Source organism: Ursus arctos, unplaced genomic scaffold, assembly GCF_023065955.2.
Source record: "Ursus arctos isolate Adak ecotype North America unplaced genomic scaffold, UrsArc2.0 scaffold_3, whole genome shotgun sequence".
Classification (NCBI taxonomy): Eukaryota; Metazoa; Chordata; class Mammalia; order Carnivora; family Ursidae; genus Ursus; species Ursus arctos.
In genome coordinates, this window is record NW_026622985.1 from 25,724,735 (window position 1) to 25,739,281 (window position 14,547).

Consider the following 14,547-nt stretch of genomic DNA (forward strand, 5'->3'; position numbering starts at 1 on the left):
ACTGGGGATATATCTTTGGTAAAAAAGACAGTAATTACTCAGAAAAAGAGGTGGTTAGTCATATTATACCTGGGATGTGGCCTTGGGTATATTCTTTTAAAAACACTATGTTCTCTTGCCCTTGCCCCTGGCCTTCAGAATCATTGTTGATATTCTCTTAGGAATATTATAATCTCAACAACTACAATGTTACGAAACAACTCATTTGTATCACAGCCCTTGTGACTCACGGAGGATGTGGACAAGACCGTAACGAGAAAAATCCTAACAGTTGTAGGTTATATAAATGGCTTTGGAAAAGAGGAGACAAGTAATATATTTCTTCATGTTAAAGTAAACCCTCTACATGCATCGGTTGCACCAAACTATGCAAAAAAGTTAAAATATGTTTTCTAATTCCATTTTGCTGATCTGAAGAAAAATCACTTACTTTTCTAAGATTCGGTGTTCCATTTTAGAAAACTAGGATGATTAATCCACTTGGTCATGAACCACAGGGTTAAAATTAGTGAATCATGACAAAGAATTAAAACATTAATGATATATTACTTAGTGAAATAATTAACAATAAATGTGTATGTGTTGTTCTATGTATTTTACATATACGAATCCACTTAATACATATATTATATAATTTATATTCTATATAATTTATATTCTATATATAATATGTATATAATTTTTCCCCAGTGAAAGGTTAAGTAACTTGCAAGATCACACATCTAAGTGACAGGCTATTCAGACCAAAACTGCCTCCAGAGTCTGCTTGGAGAGGTTACAGATAAATGAGGTTCACCTTTCAAAAAAGCCTTAAAAGCACTGTGTCTAGTGTCTGGGGCTTCTGTCTTGGTGATTCATTTCTATGGATGGATACGGTGCTGAAGTCATAAAGTCTGCCTTAGTTTCTAGAGTACAGAAAAATATCCAACTATTTGCTCAGACTCAGCCACAACAAAACTTACCGAAGTCTACGAATCAAACAACAGTTTATCGTGGGTATTAATAGTCATAGGTTGGGAATTTGTTGTAGCTGTTTAAGAACTTGGACATGAAGCATATGAGGGAAACAGTGGACTCGTTTATTTTTTCCTAACACTTTCTGCCCATAATTTTCTTTTACTCAGCCAATTCTATTTCATTCTTTAGGTAAAATTTCATAGATTTTTCTTGTAATTACATTTCCTTAAAAAATTCAAATTCCAAATAATATTACCATGCATAATAAGCAGAACGGGCATTTAATCGTTCTTTTGTCATCACAGAAGAACCCGATATGTTTTCTAAAAAAATAAAGAAAATCGGGATAAAATGGCACTACTCCATACCGAATGCTTGCTGAGCACCTGATGGGTGTGGCAGAATTGGTTCCAGATTCAGGAGGATTAGCAAAGGACACACAAATCTTACCTTATCACACGCAGGGTTTGCAGAAAGGAGGAAAAGTATGCAAATATAAAATAAAAAATAATATAAACTGAATATATTTCTACTGAAATTATAAAAACCTGATCACTTATGATACAATATAGATATTTTTGAAAATGTCTCCATCAGTGAGGCTGTCCTTCTGCCAGCTGTGAAGAGAGGATCCATGGGTCTCTAAAGGAACAGATGGAGAACAGAATGCTATTCCTGGTGTATTTGACACTGAGGGTGAGAGGATCATTTTTAAACACCCCCCTCTATGACAAAATTACTTTCAGCAACAATCATAAGAAATGAATACTGGCTAGGAAAAAAGATAGGCAGTAAAGCTTTTCTTTTATGTATATGTGTATATAAAAGCATACCACAATAAGATAAAGAAACAAACAAATTATATCAGTATGACACGGGAAAATAAAGTACTGCCTTAATACTTCTTAATTACATGAATGTATTTCTTACAAGATGGGGAAGACTTATACCTATTAGTCTGTTGTCATTATGGATAATAACAGTACGGTTTAATAATGAATAGGAATACTAGTTTTTGAAAACTAGGATTTTCATTTCAAAGATACTACTCAAATTCAATAAAATATCTTATTACTGAACTAAAATTTGTATTTGCCCAATAGAAATATTACACCTTGCATTTTGGGTTCTGTTTCACTGTTTTAATTACATAAAAAAAATATCTCCACGTGGTCACACAGAATGATAAAATTGAAGTGACTCAAGTTCATTTCTTCATCTTTACGGGAACTCTGCTGTCACTCTTTGTTTTGAATCTATTTAAATGTAGAAATATATAATGTCAGCTGAGGGGAGGAGAACAGAAATCACAACCAAAGTTAGCTTGAATAATTCCAAACTGTTACAAGCTTACTCTCCAGACAAACCCATGGAGGTGAGTCCACATCGATCTAACTGGGAGTTCTCCAAATTACCTGCCCTATAAAAATAGTGTTTTTAAAAGATGGGTAATAAAATTGTGCTAATTTACAGTTTATATTTATACCATTAAAACTGAATAGTAACCACCACCATTATTTAGAACATAGACCAATAAAAAGCTTTTTATGAGAGAGGAAGGCTTTATCATTCTTTTAGAATTTATCAGTTTTTTAGAATTGCTGGTGCATTGTGATGATGAAAGTCAGACTGACTTTTAGTTGGTGTTCTTATCGATTTTATATGACAATACATACCCTTCTAGCCTGTGCATTGGCAGACTACTCTCTTCTTTTAGCCTTCGGTAAGCCCCTGGAGGGAAGTAGACAAAGAAAGAAGATAGAATAAAAGGAAATAATTTTGATTAGTCTACTCTGATGGACTGAAATCACAGCGCAAAATGAATGCTGTGTATTCTAATCGAATCTGAAAAAAATCTGAATTTTAAAATTAATTCAAATTAGTTTCTATTTGAGATAAATTAAAATTCTAAATTGAAATTGGAAAGCAACTAAATCAAGAATTTAAATTAAATTTAAAATCTAACAGTCAATTTTATTTAAATTATTTTAATTTCAATTAAATTAAAATTCAGAAGCATCTGAAATGAAACAGAATTAGCCGTAACATTCACCCCATATACGAAATGCTGAAATTTTGATTTCTAACAAGTTTTAATCAGGCTCTACTGACTTGGTAGCATTTTTCAGAATGGTTTGGTACAATAAAATGGACCAAAACAGGTAACAAAAGTAAAGATGGTGGGCAAGAATTATTATAATATGCCATATGATGAATGTCTCAAATCAGATTTACACTATCTCCAAATATGAAATCGTGGGATTGTAGATGAGGATCATAAAATAAACTGAATATATTTTTTGAAATGATAACAGTCTGATCACTTATGAGAAAATACGTTTTGGGGAATATGTCTCCATGAGTGTGGCTGTCCCTCTGCTAGCTGTTATGTGAGGATCCGTGGCTCTCTCTCTACATGCTTCTGGTACTGTTCCCCAGGCCCATAGTATCTGCCCCACAGATTTCTTGAGAAATTTCTTGAGAAAAGAGCTTGACAAGGAAGTTGCAATTAGAAGCCACTATTCACGCCTTTATAAGAAACAATCCAGAAAATCCCATCAAGCCCCATATCCCTGGTTGTATCAGTCACTAGCCAAAAGCCAGGCCTCCCATCCCCCGGCCGCTCAGCTCTGGTCCCTTAGGGCTCTCTGTGTATAACCTGTAATCTGACTCAAGCCCCACACAGCTCCAATTTCTCAAATGTGCTGCTATTCTCTCTAAATTGATGATCTCTCAGAAACAAAATTCCCAAATGATCAAACTCTTCCCTGATCACAGTACCTTCTTGCTCCAAGAGACCCCCAGCCCATGGGGCTAGAAATGTTTGGAGGATTGTCTGCCCCAATGACTAGAGGCCTCTCCCGGCATATAGTGGACAGGGGTCAGGGATGTTAAATGACCACATTACTTGAAGTCCTGCAGAAGAAGGTGTGTCCTACCCGATGTGCCTAAGGTCCCTAATGAGAAACACTGTGGGACTTAGTCGTCAGTAAAGACCCTGCCTCCCAGCATCCCTTTCATCTGGTGTCGTCTTATGTGTTACTGTTTTGTTTGGTTCATATCCAGGACCACTGCGGGATTTTCTTTCATTTTGTTCTTCATTGCCACTCCCTGGAAATTATTTCCCACTCCTTCCTTTAAAAAATGTTAAAGTGTATGTGTATACACACACACACACACACACACACACACACACACACACACACGTACGTATATGAAGAGAGAGATACGACCTATTCTGCTCCATTAATCTCTAAGTATTTCTATATTCCAATATATTATTATATACATTAGCAAGATTCACTCACCTTTGCTTCATCCTTCCTTTTCTAGATGAATTTCAAAATAAAATATTTTATGGATTATGTAGTTTAATTCATTTTTCATAGGACGCAACTACTGCTAGTTTCAAATAATGACAAACTTTTCTTTTCAAAACCATAGCTTATTTTTCCTTTTTGACTGATGGAATTGACTTAATCTTTATAATATTGTTAAATTACAGCCAATATAGTAACTTCCTTGTCTTGCTCTTGACTTTAAAAGGAATTATTCTAATTGGGGTTACTTTGATGGTGCTTTTTGTAGCTTTTATTCTTTCTTGATCATTTTGAGGACATTATCTGTTATCTTTAACTTGTTGAAGGGCCTGTATTAGGAATGAATGCTCCATTTGACCAGTTCAAATTGGTCACTCCTGAACCCACTCCTGAACACCCAACCCTTAGATCTAAAACATTGAAAATAAATTCTCATGGGACGCCTGGGTGGCTCAGTCATTAAGTGTTTGCCTTCAGCTCAGGTCATGATCCCAGGGTCCTGGGACGGAGCCCCGCATCGGGCTCTCTGCTTACTGGGGAATCTGCTTCTCCTTCTCCCTCTGCCGCTCCCCTTGCTTGTGCTCTCTGGCTCTCTCTCTTTGTTAAATACATAAATAAAATCTTTTAAAAAATAAAAAAATAAATTCTTACCATTTACTCTTTGTCTATCCATCCTCTTGCCTTTCTTAGAGGCAATTAACCTAAATTCTGTCTTTATCATTTTCTTGCCTAAACACAAACACACACACATGCTTGACCAATAAGTTTTTATAATAAAATTCTATTAAATATTATAAGAAGTCCTGAGGGAGAATTTAATCTCCTGTGGCCCACTTCTTGTGCTTACGTACAATCTAGTCATGCTGTTACAGGTTGTCCGTGGTAATTTATTTCCTACACTGTGTATTATTTCAGAGTGCAAATATACCATTTTCCCCACTTTTCCTGCCTATGGTGGGTTCCAGTTGTCTGCTACTATTAACAGTATCGTTGTGCAGATTTCTGAATATATCTCCTGACGCAAATTGCGAGGGTTTCTCCTGAGTATGTACCCGGAGTGGAATTACTACATCGTACGTTAGGTTCAACTGTGCAAGGCAAAAACAAATTGTCATCCAATTTACACTTCGACCAGCCATATTTAAAATATTCTTTCAGGCCACATCATCTCTAAGAGTATCATAAGACTTCTTCATATTTCCCAAACAAATGAGTATAAAATGGTATTTAATTTGGTGACTTTTATTATTATTTGATAATTTATTATGTTTCTTCCACTAATATAATTTTCATAAAGCCTGGTATTCTGGCTTTCTTATTGTTCTATCCTCAGAACCTGTGACAGTGTCCGGTACATACATATGCTCAAAAGAATAACTGTCAAATGAATTACTATGAAACCATGCATAACGATTATAAAACTGATTTTTGGCATCAACTTGGTATTGATATATAAAAAATATACATATAATTAGGGCATATAGTAAATTCCTAAAAATAAGTGTTTAGGAGGCAAGTAATCACAGTCCACTTTTTCAACCTAATATTGACATGTATATTTATATATCTTTATCAGAACTCCTGCAAAATAATTTTTTAGTTTCTGATCTATAAGTTTTGATTCAGTTAATACAGAATGAAATACTGCTAAATCAATTTAGTGAGATTTGAATCCAGATTCTCTAAAGCAGTGATTCTCCAAAAGTGGTTGGAAGAACTGTGAGGGGCTCTCAGGCACTTCAAAAGGCTCAAAGTTCTTCTCTTTCCCAACTATGCATCTATGTGAGGCCAGATTGTTTTCAGATACTTTAAAGTAACACATCGCAACAGACTGAATGCCAAAGCAGACACAAGAATTTGTCTTCTATAAGCCACATATTAAAAAGATTTGTAAAATTTATAAAGGGATGCCACTCTTCTCACTAACACTTGTTCTGGAAAATATATTTCTACAAAAACATATCTTGTTAAACTTTAATGAGTTTATTATTTTAAAATAAACGGTTTTTTAAAAAGTGAATGCTGGGAGCACCTGGGTGGCTCAGTCAGTGAAGTGTCTGCCTTCGGCTCAGGGTCCTGGTCCGAGCCTTACACTGGGCTCCCTGCTCAGCTGGGAGCCTGCTTCTCCTTCTTTCTCTGCTGCTTCCCCTGCTTGTGCTCTCTCTCTCTCTCTCTCAAATAAATAAATAAATAAATAAAATCTTTTTTGGAAAAAAAAGTGAATACTGGAGTGCCTGGGTGGCTCAGTCAGTTGAGCACCCAACTCTTGATTTCAGCTCAGGTCATGAGATCGAACCCCATATCAGGCTCCACACTCAGTGTGGAGTCTGCTTGAGATTTTCTCTGCCTCTGCCCCTTTCCTTGCTCACTCATACTCTCTTTCTCTAAAACAAACAAAATCTTTAAAAAAAAAAGAATGCTAAATTTGACCAATTCAGCCATCTTTAAGATGATATTTTATTCTCTCTGTTAGTCTATTACGTGTGGTAAATTACATTAACAGACTTTCCATTGTTCAGTATTCATTCATTGAGATATTATCTTGACATGATTCTGGGATAAAGTTTAACTTGCCACTGTTTATTTTTGTCAGAGCCTGATGGATCTGACTTACTGGTACCTTACTTAGGATATGTGCAGCTTAATCTCTGTCAGGATCTCTTCTCATGCAGGCAGCTGGGTGGATGAAAGGTACAGGAAAGCAGTGAAGGACCATGAAGAATCTACCCAACCCCTTTGACATCTAACTCCCTTGCTACTATCACTGAGGAGAGGAGAGCTGCCCCATCCCTGGCACATGGAGTCGGCCAGGTATTTTCTCTCAGAATTCCTTTTCCTAAATTATTGCCCTGAAGGACTGGGATGGCAGAGCTCAGGTGTGATAGGTAGGACTTTCAGAGGTGGGGTAGGAATTTATTCTAACTAGAAACATTTTCTGTTCTCACAGTACTGAGCACAGACAATAGCCACAGAGTTGAGGCTTCTCTGCATGAGGAAGACACGATCCCTCCGGCGCAAGCATAGGGCCCATGTGCTGTGACTGAAGAATGTCTTCTCTCTCCTCTCCACAAAGGCCCTTGGGGAAAGAATTTGTGTCCTGGAAACTAGTCAATGATTTAAAAAAAACCTTTACTGAGGAAAGAAAACAATGGGGTTGCTAGGAGGTGCTGGATGGAGTGTTATCGTAAAGGTGGCTGCAGTTTGAGGGGTTACTTAAGAGACAAGAAACAATCCTCTTAGGAAGAGAATTCTGTCCTATTTTATGTGAGGCCAGTCCTCCTTGGGGATAGTCAGCAAGAAAAAAAACTACTAGCCACAGAATAAATTGCTCTGTAAAATAACGTAACTAGGATTTTAAACCAGTAGACTGCAAGGAGGTTTTCTTGAGAAGAGCGGATCCTGAGTCAGAGGTTGGCAAACTTAGGAGCCCCAAGGGAAGGTGCAGGTGTCAGGGAGAATGACCGAGATGACAGGTGATAGATTCTTGTTCCGGTGGCAAAATGACTTTTGAACAGTTAGATTAAATGTGAGTTCTAAGCTGTTTTCAGGGCGAGGCTCTAACGTGTGTCTTATCACCCAACAGAAAGGCTAAGAATGCATTTTTAAAGAACATTTGTTATTTTTTCAAAATCCTCAAGTATAGATCATTTCTGGAAAAATATACAAGGAAAAGATAATAGGGGTTGCCTCTGGGAATTAGGAAATAGTAGTCGTCTGGGAAATGGAGTGGGAAGAATTACTCTTTATATTATGTCCTTGTTCATCTTTCAGTTATATCCATGTTTTTCCTGTTTGTTAAAAACCAAAATAATTTAAAATAAAAATCCAAACAAATAATCATATAGGGAAATCGGTGCTTTGTAAGACTTTATGTACTCATTTACCCCCCCCCATTTTAAAATGCCTAGAGAGAGAGAGAGCATCATAAATTTTTCAGTGCTTTAAACACTGAATTATCTTTAATACCCCAGAAAAAGAGGCTGTTACACACAAGAGCTTTGTGTTAACGGTGCTTAGGGCTATTTAGGAGAAGGGACAGCAGCCAGATGGAGGGCAGAATGTTATAGAAATAGGGTAAGAGCCTCACAAAACCAGGAATAGGAATGTATCATTGAGGAAAAAGGTAAGAATTTGGAGTAAGGGATGATCAGGGAAACAAAGAGTCGCTCAGGAAAACACAAAATCTCAGAAGGTTGATGGATTTCCTTCTCTCCCTGGAACTGATGCCTGAGTCACTTTAGTACAGTATCAAACTGATAGCACAAGGCTGAATGACTTGGAGACATTCAGGTTTCCTTTGTTTTTCAGTTACTTTAAAATCCTGCCTTATTTTCTTCTTCACCATTTAGCTGATGCCTCTCACTTCTGGCTACCAGACTTAACAAGAAATTACAGTAAATACGTTCTAACTAGGACAGAGCCCAAGGGGAATTTTACACCTTTGGTCTAAACATGACAGTTTTAACGTTCCTGCTATGTGTTATCTGTCACCCCTCATAACGCATGACACATAATTAGCTTTGTCTTTGGTTTACCAATGAACTCATACTGTTAGCTTATGCTAAATATTTGGTGTCCTAACTGGACTATGTCTTTTGTAGCTGAATTTCTGGTAGTAAGATTACTTCAACCAGATACTAGTGCAGAATTACATTTCTACATACATGGAAAACTGTCTGTTGAAGCCTCTCACATATCCCCTTGTTTATGATTCGTCTGTGGAAGTCATTTTTTTGGGTCTTCTTACCAACCTACCTCAGAGGGTTGTTATGGAGACTAAATGAAATAATAAATGCAAAGTGTTTATATCAGTGCACGGCTTAGAATAAGGGCTCCATATGTCACCTCCTTTTATTCCTCTGTCCACTTTATGTATGTATGTATTTATTTATTTACTTATTTATAGAGAGGGAGAAAGGAGGGGGAGAGAGAGAGAGAGAGCGCATGCGTGTACGTGTGCTTGTGCAAGCAGAGGAGGGACAGAGGGAGAGAGAATCTCGAGCAGACTCCATGCTGCACAGGGAACCTTACGGGGGGCTCGATCTCCAGACCGTGAGATCACAACCTGAGCTGAGACCAAGAGTTGCACTTAACTGCCTGAGCCACCCAGGCGCCCCCCCCTTTCTCTATTATCTAAGGGAAGAATTTTAAGACAGGTTACAAATTTACCAGATCACTTGTTTCCCGCAGCAAAACACTGCTAGCTGATCTCTTTATGGTTTGAAATCTGCTAAAAGACCATAGCTGCCTCATTTCATAGTCACATATAATCCCAGGATTGTTAACTAGACTCTTGTTACTCCTGAAACCAGCACATTGGCAGCGTCAGGGAACTTGCTAGAAGTGCAGAATCTCAGACCCCAGAACTGCTGAGTCAGAATCTTTATTTTAAGAAAAAAAAAAAAAAATCCCCAGGTGATTCATCCGTACATTGATGTCTGAGAAGCACTGCTCTGGAGATTTTATTTGCCACATTACATACAAGTGGATTCTTTTTATCTTTTACCATTTTACCTTGATATTGAAGGTACTGAACTCATTTTCCTTGAAGTACAGGAGACGTGTTTTGCTTGGGGCATCAACACTCCTCACGAGTTGTTCCCCTCCTTCAGAAACTGTACTATGCATCCAGCAGGTGGACGGTCATTGTCATCATGCATGGACTTCGATCTCTGTTACTTCTTAGTTTTTATTTTTTAGGCAATTACAAGGCTATTGAATTATTTGTACTTTTAAGAAATTTTAAAAACAGGGGCACCTGGGTGGCTCAGTCAGTTAGTTTTTATTTTTTAGACAATTACAAGGCTATTGAATTATTTGTACTTTTAAGAAATTTTAAAAACAGGGGCACCTGGGTGGCTCAGTCAGTTAAGTATCTGCTTTTGGCTCAGGTCATGATCTCAGGGTCTTGGGATCGAGCCCCCGCATAGGGCTTCCTGCTCAGTGGGGCATCTGCTTCTCCCTCTCCCTCTGCCCCTCCCCTCTGCTCGTTCTCTCTCTCTCTCTCAAGTAAATTTTTAAAAAAGTTTTAAAAACATCTGCAGCACTATTCTTCTGGGAATAAGTGTAAACCAGCATAATCCTGATTAATACTTAGTATGAAGCTCTTGGAATATTAAAGAAAATATGAGAAATGTGTAATCCCTGATGTGGACATAAGAATACCTTCTTTTTTCTGCTTTCCCATATTTCTGTGTGTTTTATGTTGAAAACTCATCTGGATTGCTGTGGGAAAATAGTGTGGCCAAAGGGATACAAAATTTACTTTCTGGAACTTTACAATTTTGTGTGAGACTGACAGACTTGTCACAAGACAGCTCAACACCCTTACTCTACCCTCCTTTCCTCAGCCTTGAGGCCCATAGTCCAGGCTCCTGAGGTCTTTGTTTTTAGTGCCCTATGCTTGCTCTGCGATCCTCTCATTTCCCCAGGACACCTGAGACTGAAGTGGAGGTGTCTACACTTTCCCACCTCCTCCCAGATCCTATAAACCTGTGTAATTCCTAGTCCTTGAGGAACACCCAGAGGTCACTGTCATTTCTTCCCCAAATTTCTTCATACAATCTCAGAGCTTGCTGGCTCTCTGAAAGGTGTGGATGGGAATGATCCAGAGGGACAGACACAGGCCTGAGAAGCATCAAGAAGTGTTCCTGAGGGAAGGAATGCTCAGGCCTTCAGAACACAAAATGCTGGCTATCTTTTGCGAGTAGGGCAGGGGGGGGTACTTTTTATTATTGCCTGAGGAGTTTCCAGGAGCGAAAACCAGAGCTCACGGCAATTTCTTCATTATCTTTCTTAACTAAATTCTTAATAAATCACCCGGGAACCATAATTTAGCATTTGGTTGTTACCGGTAACGTAATTCTATATTTTAGGTTTTGTTTTTGCTTTTGTTTTTTAGTTAGGGAAAAATAATTCTCATGTACTACACAGATAATTCTCTATTTCATATCATGATGCCTTGGGTCATCGAGGAAGAGAATTTAAATATCTTTCATAGTGTATCACAAAAAAAGGGTTACAGAAAGTCCATTAAAATATTTCCTCATTTTTTTAGACAAATGGATAAACCAACATCATTTCCATCGTCCACAGTACTTTTTCTGGTAAAAACACACGACACTAAATGATGGTGTTGGACATGATGAGATGGTTTTTCAAGTGCTTTTCAAGTGTGTAAATGGGTGAAAGTTGTATATATTTTCACTAATCAGGTTTCACAAAATAAAGTCCTAAGGGTCACAAATATTACATTATCAGTCTCCTTTTCTGAAATTAAGATTAAAAGGAAAGAGGGGCGCCTGGGTGGCACAGCGGTTAAGCGTCTGCCTTCGGCTCAGGGCGTGATCCCGGCGTTATGGGATCGAGCCCCACGTCAGGCTCCTCTGCTATGAGCCTGCTTCTTCCTCTCCCACTCCCCCTGCTTGTGTTCCCTCTCTCGCTGGCTGTCTCTATCTCTGTCGAATGAATAAATAAAATCTTTAAAAAAAAAAAAAAGATTAAAAGGAAAGAAAGCCAAATACCATTCTTTCTATCACTTTGGATTTTTTTCTTAACATACATTACGTCCATACTATTACAATTCCCATACATGCCACACTAGTCTTTAACCTGTACACATGGTCTAGACAGTCCAACTACACTTCAAAGCACTTTAAAACTTCTCCAAGCTTCTCCAACTTCTCCACATGTGCTCCATCTGGATGATTCCCCACCCCTACACCCACCTCACCACAACTGTAAATTAGAACAACATTTCTGTGTCCTGTTCGAATGTTTGTTTTCTCTCTCCTGCAGTCTGTCATGGTAAGCTTCCCGAGAGTGAAAAGGCATCAGAGGTAAAATCCACAAAAGGGATCTGAGTCCCATAAAATACTTGGAGAGGGCTGGTAATCCAGGGAACAAACAGCTGCCCTCACTGTCACGATACCAGATCAGCATCCAATCTGCTGTCTGTGCTAGAAACGACTCTCCCAATGGGTACTCACCTCGCTACTTGCTTTCCCCATGTGATGAGTGCAGATTAAATCAATAAGTCAATGGAGGGAGAGGGAGAGATGTTTTACTTCCTCAGGGTGAACAACTCCGTCAGCATGACTGTGAGTTTTAAATGAAGTGCAAAATTATTTTTAAATACTTGTTAGAAAAGTGTATCTGCTATAAATATAACCTGTGATCACAATTTGTCAAGGCCAAGTGTGTTGGGTCCTTGGAGAGAGAGGGTGCATATTTGCTTTACACTAACAATAACAAGAATCAAAGGCAGCTTGCAAGACTTGGAAATCAAGTGAATGCTACTGAGCAGGTGTGCAGGGGGGAGGCGATGTTGAGAAAATGCTTGGAAGCCACTGTTGAGAGATAAAGAGCTTTTTAAAAAGATTCCAAGAAGTGACTTCTTACCAGTGTGTACATGATAAGGGGTCTAAGTCTACTACAGGTGAGAGATCATTGAGCCATACGAATCTTTTTTAAACGGAAACAGGATTTTGAAGAGTCAGAACCTGCTATGAATTTCTTTCTTTCTCTCTCCTTCCCTCTGTGTGTGTGTGAGTGTGTGTGTGTGTGTGTGTGAGTGTGTGTGAGTGAGATGTAGTGGAACTTTACGTATGATACCCCCTTCCCTGCGGTCCTGACCACCACTGGAAAAGCCAAAATACATTTCTTTCCATGTAGACGCGTCCTAGGAACAAGCTCACCAAAAGTGCCCGCCAACACTGGCTTGGATGGGTTTTCTCTAATAGTGAGGTTTCATAGAGCCCTACTTGCTTATTGTATTGTCTCCTCTTTCTCAATAGTTTTCTCAGGAAATGTCCTTAAAATTCTTAGAATCTTGGTGTTTTTGACTCTTCCCTGTCATCAGGTGCTGCCTCTGTTTTGAAACCTCCAGGAGTAATCACCGTCTACAAAATAGAGCCAGCTGACTTTTTCCAATCTCAAATCTAGTTTTTACATACATGCATGCTGTATTCTAGCCACACATAATTATCTTTTTTCCTTTAAGATTTTGTTTATTTATTTGAAAGTGAGAGAGAACGAGTGGTGGGGAGGGGCAGAGGGAGAGAGAGAGAGAGAAGACTTCCCACTGAACGGGGAACCCAATGTGGGGCTCGATCCCAGGATCCTGGAATCATGATCTGAGCTGAAGGCAGACACTTAACCAGCTGAGCCACCCAAGGCACCCCACCACACTGAATTATTAAAAATTTTGAAAGAATATAACCTTCCATTTTTCATTCATTTACTTATATATATTTTTTTCTTCAGACGTTCCTAGAACACTTGCAATGATCATCAAGTTATTATTCAGATGTCACTTCCATAGATTTCCAAGAATCAACATAAATGACACATCATATATGTCCATACTCACGTACACACTGTGCACGTTGCAACTATGATTACTGGTCTAGCCCCAGACAGACTATGGGGCATCCAGGGACAAGAACTCTCGTTTATTCTACAAAGTGTTTTCCAAAGTGCATGGCACATATCAAATGTGTTCTAAAAATATGTTTATAAATAGCTATTTCTCAAATTCTGCTAGTTTAAGATAAACCTACATACCTGCATTTTTTGAATCCATTATTAAAATGGTTATTAATAATGCATGTGGCATTATCCAGATTACCAACGCTGGATTAGGAAGCCAGAAAGAGAACGCTGACTCTCACCTGAAGGAGCAGCCATCTGAAGCCCAGGAGCTTTAAATACCACGGTTAGCTTCAGAAACCTCCAGATGCATATTATAGGCTTCATTCTTACAAATTTCCAAGCCATCTTCCCCTGGTAAGACATCAAAAGAGGGGTGATACGGAATACATTTCACAGTAAACAGGCAGAGGAAGGAAAAAAAAAGAAGGATTTCTGTGACAATCACTTGAAGCTCAAACCCCCTTCCCCACAACATATGTTCTATCTTGGAGAGAAAGGACAGGGATTCTGTCATAAAATTACACAGCGTGGAGAAAGGCGAGTCCTTCAATGGGGCTCTCTAAACCAGGGCTGAGACCTACAGCATTTAGCTTCCTCTGCCACAGATGGCCACCGTGGTTAAAGAAAAAAGTAGATATTGGTCCACTGAGGTTCAAGGTCATCCTGAGTCATTTCACTGCCGTGGCTGGACTTCTGGAGGACACGAGCCCCCAGCGTGGATGCTGCAGGTGGAGGGTGGAGGTGCGGTTCAAGGGAGGGGTGGCGGCAGCAGCTACAGGAAGTTCTATAGGTTCACAGATTTTCCTAACAAATTACACCTCTTCTTGGTTTTGGTTTG

The 14,547-nt window shown here is 38.7% G+C and overlaps 1 long non-coding RNA gene across 1 annotated transcript; it reads right to left on the reverse strand.

Annotated features, from left to right (window-relative positions):
- Nucleotides 1–1,248: 1,248 nt before the first annotated feature.
- On the reverse strand, nucleotides 1,249–14,022 carry LOC130542061 (uncharacterized). The gene is made up of 3 exons (XR_008956349.1): nucleotides 13,949–14,022; nucleotides 2,634–2,688; nucleotides 1,249–1,599 (listed from the first exon to the last, which is right to left on the reverse strand). It is a non-coding gene; the product is annotated as an uncharacterized LOC130542061 (long non-coding RNA).
- Between the last annotated feature and the right edge of the window lie 525 nt (nucleotides 14,023–14,547).